Source organism: Nothobranchius furzeri, chromosome 17 (assembly GCF_043380555.1).
Source record: "Nothobranchius furzeri strain GRZ-AD chromosome 17, NfurGRZ-RIMD1, whole genome shotgun sequence".
Lineage (NCBI taxonomy): Eukaryota > Metazoa > Chordata > Actinopteri > Cyprinodontiformes > Nothobranchiidae > Nothobranchius > Nothobranchius furzeri.
The window spans coordinates 23,961,491-23,968,391 of NC_091757.1; the positions used below are offsets into that span (position 1 = coordinate 23,961,491).

Consider the following 6,901-nt stretch of genomic DNA (forward strand, 5'->3'; position numbering starts at 1 on the left):
TTTCACCTTAGTTACACCATACATTTAGTGTTAGTTAGTCTGGTTTTAATTTGTTTAGTAATAAATCTTTAAACTTTTATAACCTGACTCTCTCTTCTGTTGTCTCCGAATTAATACAAGGTTGTTACCTAATCCCTGCAATAAAAAGTTCCAATCTTCTGGTTAAACAGTACCCACAGATCCATAAGGTTGATTTCATATTTACTATGGAATCTTATGTCTTATGGCTTATTAAATAACATGTAAATTAACTCATTACAGTAACATGTCATCTGCATAAAGTGAGACTTTGTGGTCTTCCCCCACTTGGTGAATTCCTCTCATATCTGTATTTTGTCTCAGAGCTAAAGATAGTGGTTCCAATGCAACAGCAAAAAGGAGCGGTGACATGGGGCATCCTTGTCTTGTACCACACTTAAGTTCAAAGAAAGGGGACAAATCATTATTAGTATGCACAGCAGCCATCGGAGAAGTATATAAAAGTCTGATCTATGATATGAATTTATATCCAAATCCAAACCTCTCTAGAGTGCTGAAAAGGTAGCCCCTCTCCACCCGGTCGAACGCCTTTTCAGCATCAAGTGAGAGGATGACCTCTGGCACATCTGGTGGAGGGGGGCTATAGAGGATGTTAAAAAGGCATCTGATGTTGAAAAAAGAGTAACGATTCTTCATAAAGCCTGTTTGGTCAGGCGATATAATGGAGAGAAGAGCATCTTCTAGTTGACGTGCCAAAACCTTGGCAAGGATTTTTGCGTCTCTGTTAAGAAGCGAAATTGGGCGAAATGAATTGCATTCCAGAGGGTTTTTTCCTTTTTAGAGAATTACAGAGATTACCGCTTGGCGCATGGTCAGAGGTAAGGTCTTAAGTGAAAATGATTATTCAAAAACTGACAGTAGCAGAGGGGCAAGTTGGATGGAGAATTTTTTAGAAAAATCTGTCGCATATCCGTCCGGCCCTGGGGACCTGCCACTTTGCATAGATCCAATTGCAGATATTATTTCCAGGGCTGAGAAGTCTTTCTCCAATGAATCAGCTACATTTGGGCCTACAGATGGGACATGTAGGGATCTTAAAAAATTTTCCAACCCGGAGGGAGCAGTTGGACATTTTGTTGTGTACAATGCTTGATAAAAGTTTTGAAAACAGGAGTTAATTATGAGGCTATCTGTACACACTGAACCTTGCTCATCATTGATCGAGGATATAGTCTGATTGGTGGTTCTTTGTCGTAGCTGATATGCGAGAATCCGTCCAATTTTTTCCCCATGTTCATAGCATCCGTGTCTAGATTTAGATAGGAGATATTCTGCCTGCTGCGTTGATAGGATATCAAATTTGGTCGACAAAGACAAATGCTTTTTCACTATGTCAGGAGATGGTTGATGGCTATGTAACATATCTAGTTCCAGTATTTGATCCGTTAGTTCTTTAAGGTGCACAGTGTTTGTTTTCTTCTTAAATGCACAGTAAGAGATGATTTGTCCATGCAGATAGGCTTTTAAAGAGTCCCGTAGAGTTGAATATGATATTCCTGGAGTTTGATTAGTGTCAAGAAAACATTGTATTTCAGATGAAATTAAATTAGTAAAAGACTCTTCTGATAAGAGAGGAGGATTGAGTCTCCAAGGGCGGTAGCTATTTCGTGTATTAGGAATACGGATTTTCATGGTTAGCGGACCATGATCTGAAATGACTATGGCTCCAGGAGTAAGGGGTGGGTGGCTTTCTGTTAAGGGCCATTCAGTCCCTTTACCAGAGGAGCGTGAGTTTGGTTCGCATAGCCGGTAGTAAGTCGGACCTGTTCCCAGTGAGGGTTGGACTCCGCCAGGGCTGCCCTTTGTCACCGGTTCTGTTCATCACTTTTATGGACAGAATTTCTAGGCGCAGCCGTGGTGTGGAGTGTGTCGAGTTTGGTGGCAGGAGAATCTCGTCTCTGCTTTTTGCGGATGATGTGGTCCTCCTAGCTTCATCCAGCTCTGACCTTCAGCTCTTGCTGGGTAGGTTCACGGCCAAGTGTGAAGCGGCTGGGATGAGGATCAGCACCTCGAAATCTGAGACCATGGTTCTCGACCGGAAAAGGGTGGCTTGCCAACTCCGGGTCGGGGGAGAGGTCCTACCTCAAGTGGAGGAGTTTAAGTATCTCAGGGTCTTGTTCACGAGTGAGGGTAGGAGGGATCGGGAGATCAACAGGCGGATCGGTTCGGCATCTGCAGTGATACGGACGCTGAGCCGATCTGTCGTGGGGAAGAGGGAGCTGAGCCAGAAAGCCAGGCTCTCGATTTACCGGTCAATCTACGTCCCAATCCTCACCTATGGTCATGAGCTTTGGATAATGACCGAAAGAACGAGATCGCGGATACAAGCGGCCGAAATGAGTTTCCTCCGTAGGGTGGCCGGGCTCTGCCTTAGAGATAGGGTGAGGAGCTCGGACATTCGGGAGGGACTCGGAGTAGAACCGCTGCTCCCCCGGATCGAAAGGAGTCAGTTGATGTGGTTGGGCATCTGGTCAGGATGCCTCCTGGACGCCTCCCTGGGGAGATGTTTCGGGCATGTCCTGCCGGCAGAAGGCCCCCGGGTCAACCCAGGACACGTTGGAGAGGTTACATCTCCAATCTGGTCCGGGAACACCTTGGGGTCCTGCCATAGGAGCTGGTGGAGTTGGCCGGGGAGAGGACGGCCTGGAGCTCCCTAGTTGGGATGCTGCCCCCGCGACCCGGATAAGCGGAGGAAGACAACAACGACGAAATAAAGAAAGAAGTTCGACGGGAGCTTAAACAAACATGTCTCACTCCATCGCCAACACAACAGCGCCCCCGCGTTTCTTCTTTTTTTTTTTGAGTGTATATTATTTGTCTATATCAGGTATTCCGTAAGTGTGGTGCGCGCACCCGTGGGGGTGCAAGAGCTGCCGCTAGGGGGTGCTCGAGGTGAAAAGTGTAATGGCTGCGGAGCTCAGAGAAGTCTGTCATATGTCACCATTAGCGTAGCCAGAAACTCATTTGTGGGTGGGCCTAAGAAAAAGTAAGTGGGCACAATAAATGTAATTGAAAACAAGTATAGTGTGTGTGTGTGTGTGTGTGTCCTACACATGTGCCCTAGCTTCATAATAATAATGCACCGAGCTTTAGCGCTCAGGCCTGCGCACGCTGATATGTTCCGTATTTGATCATTTTTAACGGTGTTGGAGGAATCTGAAGGTGGCGAGTCATTCTGGCAGATTGTAATTAACACCTGTCTCATGCAGGTGTTCTGACATTGTAAACCTCACACACAGAACATTGTGGATGTAACTAAATAAATCAAGAAATGATTCCCATCTGAGCATTTTAGCATTATTATATTCTTTTATCGGCACACTGAGTGTGGGACAGCATTCTAAACGTGTCAGGCTATTGACAGCGCGCTGAAGATCTGAAGTTCAGAGTGCGTCTGTCAGAGGTCAGACGCGTTCCAGCGGAACCACGGCTCACGGGTGCACATGTGAGCACATCTGGGCTGGGCAGAAGTAGTTTTACAACATTGGTTTAAATAGCGCCGATAACGAGACGCGGTGACTGGAGCGGCTCATGGAGCTGTGCTGCACACACACATACACACACACACACACACACACACACACACACACACACACACACACACACACACACACACACACAGATTCACACACACACACACACACACAGATTCAATAAGCGCACACGCTGCTTTAAGTCCGGCGCGCCGTCAGGCTGAAGACAGAAATGAGCGCTGCCTCCTCCGTGATAAAAACTTTTAAGAGGTTTTATAATAATTTTCATTCCAGGTCAAATGAAGATATTAGCTTCTATTTTGGGATGACGTATTAAAGTCGGTCCGCTCCAGCCAGTGACTCCTCATGAACCTGACCACAAGTCCTGTTACTGCAGCATTTGTTATTCCAGTCCGCGTGACAGCGGATCGCAGATTCAGCCTCACCATAAAACAGCAATAAGTCGGTCTGAGGCAAAAGTGAACATCATGGCTTTTCCATCTTGTCCCCTATAGACATTTGATTACGCACAAGTAGGTGATCAGCTCAGGTTTACACAGAGCAGAAGGAAGGAGAGCGCTCTGGCCGCACAGGTTAAACGTTCCTACTTTAAGAAAATCGTTACATTGCATTGTTGATGTGCTACCTGGGCACTCTAAATATTTATTTAAAATTAAATCAAAGGAAATTGTAATGGTATCGAATGTTTATTAATTACTATTTAAAAAATGAAAGTGATGGGGAAAAAGGTCGATCATATTTTTTAACCCAGTCTGTCGAGTGACTGTTTAGCTTGACACCATGCCCTGATGTGGGGGCTGGGGGGTGCGCGGCTAAATAAGTTTGGGAACCACTGCTCTATATAATCCTGTCTACCTCAGCATTTTAGCTTATTTTCTCTGTTCACATAGGTCCTTTTCTCTGTGTTGTTCTTTTTACAACATGTTTTTTTCATGTGACTTTACAGTGAATAGTGATGAAATGGAAGAGGAGTACCAACCACCGTCACCTGGACAGGTATCCTTCGCTCGGCCACAGGCATGGCCAAGCTCATCTTCTTCTTCTCCAAACCCAAGGAAAGGAAAAGCCTCAAGCTCATCTTTACTAAGTAGTAACCTCACATGTGTTTGTGCAGCTCTGACAGTGAGTGGTTTTTACATTTTCATGGCCAACCTGATTTTTCATGTATGATAATTGTTCAGTTTTCTCGGTTTCCTTGTTGTGAAAATCTATTTTATATTTTGTTGTTAATAAATTTGCTCCATTAGGAGCCAAATTAATTCCTTTGTATGATTTTCCCTTATTTTGAAAGGATAAAATATGTTGGGTGGATTTTTCCCCCAAACACTCAAAAACATCATTTTTTTAGATGGAAAGACGTTCTAATATGAGTTAAGAATGAGGGAAAAAGAGCCTAAAGTAAAAACCTGAGAATGTCCTAACGGCACAAACTGTGACAAAAGGTGCCCAAAATGGTCCAAGAGAGGTCCGCCTGGATTTCTATCAACTAAAACCTCTCTAACTTTTCTATACTTCATTTGTTTTCATGATTTTTGGGTCAGCAAATGTTCAGACCCTATTCTGTGGATTTCTAGATGTTTTAGGCTGCAACTAGGTATTTTAGAAGGAATTTTAACATCATAAAGTGGATTGTTTTAGGCGGAACAGAATTTTTTTCTCATTTCTGCTGTGTTCCAGATCATGTTACTCTCCATCAGTGACACAAGTGATGCTTTTTAGAAATTTAGAGTAAACTTTAGAGTCTTACCTTTATTTTGATACCAAAACAGCTCAAATAAACCTTGTAGTTTATGAGATATACTCGATTCACTCTGGGTACGTCTTTTTCAAGGAAATCTCTGAAAAATGGCCCAGGGTTTAAGAGGTTAAAGCAGCTGTTGTGTCTGTAATCACTCACAAGCGTTCAGAGAGGCTTTGACCTTGAATTAAAATATAGGATGGTCTCAAAATACTTGCTAACCGGTTTGGCCGAACCGGGAGTCGTTCAGCTTTTGACGCAGTTTGTGGCAGCAAATAAAAAGTTAACTTCTGTTCACGTTGATCCCCTACAAGCACGTCGTAGAAACTACGTGTATTTCTACCATCTGAAAAAATCATCCGCTCCGGCTGTATCCGTCCTGAACTATTGCCTATATTGGGCTTTAATTCCTTCACCTTGGCCCGACACTGTACCGACGTCCGCTCTGACCCTTTGGCTGTCATTCATGAGAAAAACCTACAGATCCATCCAGCTCCTCCTGTGGACTCTCACAATGACGATGAGAAATGTGTGGATCTCTGAAGGTGATCAAAACTGGCTGGCATTTGTTCACATTCATGTACAGCTAACGAAATACAAACAACAGAACTCAGTTGGTTTGCTTGTTGCAAGTAGTGACGTAGTTCTGTCAACCAATCGGTGGACCGTGTTGTTGCTCCACCCCAACTGCACCTCTCCAGAAATTTCCGGACCTACAACAGAAGGGAGCTAAAAAGTCCTGTGATTGGCGTGGTCCGGGTAGGTTGTCTGGCCCAGTTTTAAAATCGGAACAGAAGAGTTAGTGACCCCATGCTTCCCATTCCATGCCAGTTTGGGCGATGGAAAAGGCTGCAGCCTTGGGACAGCTGAACGGTGTATTCCTGAGGACTTCTCACATCTCGGCCTCTTTTCCACTGGTAATTTATTTTGAAAGAGTCACCCATCCCTTCCTGTTGCTACTACTTTGTTGTTCTGGTGGGTTCTGGTCAGAGCAGGGCAGGGCTTGGCCTTCAGAGTGGGTTCATAGAAATAGAAATGTGGCGCCACAAACCAGAGCGTTCATTTAAAGCCTGAGCTGTGTGTAGCCAGTAGACGTGTGTGTTGGTAGTGTGTGTTTGTGTCTGCAGCCACCATAGATGTGGGGTTTTAGGTCTCCTGCTTCAGCTGATTCACTGTTCCTGTCACCAACATGAGCTCAACTCCTGCTCCTCACAGCACAAATGTTGCTGGTTCAAATCCCAACAGCATCCTCTTTGTATGGAGTAAGCATGTTGGGTTTAGCATAACCCTAAGGTGTGTGTGTGTGCGTGCGTGCGTGCGTGCGTGTGTGTGTGTGCGTGCGTGTGTGCGTGCGTGTGTGTGTGCATGCGTGCGTGTGTGTGTGAGACCTGATCAGAGTGATGTTTCTCATAGTTCCTGAGCTCAGCCACAGCTGCAGCTGTCCACAGGGCTGGGCCGGGGACTCTACTCCAGACTGCTACAGGCCGACTGACAACTATTAACCGTTGATCTATTGTCTCTTTCTAGTTTTCTGACTTTTAAGAATGAATGTCGAGTCTGTTCCTCTCAGCGTGGACTACATTGCTTAAGGCCTGAGATCTAGTCTACTGTTTCAAATAACAGCTGTTTT

The 6,901-nt window shown here is 44.9% G+C and overlaps 1 protein-coding gene across 5 annotated transcripts in view; it reads left to right on the plus strand.

The window, feature by feature from the left end:
* The window catches only part of pdzd2 (PDZ domain containing 2), a 369,757-nt gene that overhangs the window by 35,381 nt on the left and 327,475 nt on the right, over nt 1–6,901 (plus strand). For 4 of the 5 annotated variants that reach the window (XM_070546319.1, XM_070546322.1, XM_070546324.1 and 1 more), the window contains exon 2: nt 4,480–4,655. The exons of the other annotated variant lie outside the window; for it this stretch is intronic. The gene's annotated coding sequence lies outside the window, so the exon portion shown is untranslated. The remainder of the gene's footprint in view (nt 1–4,479; nt 4,656–6,901) is intronic. 5 annotated transcript variants of the gene reach the window in all.